General features: G+C 53.2%; 1 protein-coding gene across 1 annotated transcript in view; it reads right to left on the bottom strand.

Annotated features, from left to right (window-relative positions):
* LOC144485953 (tonsoku-like protein) overlaps positions 1-19 on the bottom strand; it is a 94,573-nt gene extending 94,554 nt beyond the window's left edge. The window contains exon 1 of the mRNA XM_078204024.1: positions 1-19. This exon is cut by the window's left edge and continues 118 nt beyond it. The gene's annotated coding sequence lies outside the window, so the exon portion shown is untranslated.
* Between the last annotated feature and the right edge of the window lie 815 nt (positions 20-834).

The following is an 834-nucleotide window of genomic DNA, read 5'->3' as shown; positions in this document are numbered from 1 at the left end:
AGGCACGGCAAGATCCCAGGTGATACAGGAAGAGGCGGGGGAAGGGAGAGAGAGGGTATCAGATATAGCACATTGCCATTGCGGAACAGGCTGGGCAAACTCTGCAAAAGACTCCAATCAGAGCTCAGATCCAGATTTACCCACTGACAAACTGTGTGTGCAGCCTGCTCTGACCCACAGCTGTGTCTGACTCCCCCCCCCCCCCACTCCCCCCCACCCCCCCCCCCGGGTCTGTCACTGACCCCCACATCGCAAAGAAAGACGGAACCCACCACCCAACTGAAATAATAAACCAATCCCACACACCCACATGTCCCAAAGACTCTCAGTAAATATTAACACACTCCCGGAGACCCCCCCCTGTAAATATTAACACACTCCCGGAGATCCCCCCTGTAAATATTAACACACTCCCAGAGACCCCCCCCCTGTAAATATTAACACACTCCCGGAGATCCCCCCCTGTAAATATTAACACACTCCCGGAGATCCCCCCTGTAAATATTAACACACTCCCGGAGACCCCCCCTGTAAATATTAACACACTCCCGGAGATCCCCCCCTGTAAATATTAACACACTCCCGGAGACCCCCCCCTGTAAATATTAACACACTCCCGGAGATCCCCCCCTGTAAATATTAACACACTCCCGGAGACCCCCCCCCTGTAAATATTAACACACTCCCGGAGACCCCCCCCCTGTAAATATTAACACACTCCCGGAGACCCCCCCCCTGTAAATATTAACACACTCCCGGAGACCCCCCCCCTGTAAATATTAACACACTCCCAGAGACCCCCCCCCTGTAAATATTAACACACTCCCGGAGATC

Source organism: Mustelus asterias, unplaced genomic scaffold (genome assembly GCF_964213995.1).
Source record: "Mustelus asterias unplaced genomic scaffold, sMusAst1.hap1.1 HAP1_SCAFFOLD_253, whole genome shotgun sequence".
NCBI lineage: Eukaryota > Metazoa > Chordata > Chondrichthyes > Carcharhiniformes > Triakidae > Mustelus > Mustelus asterias.
Note: the sequence above shows the minus strand (reverse complement) of the source record. Positions and strands in the feature narration are given on the sequence as shown.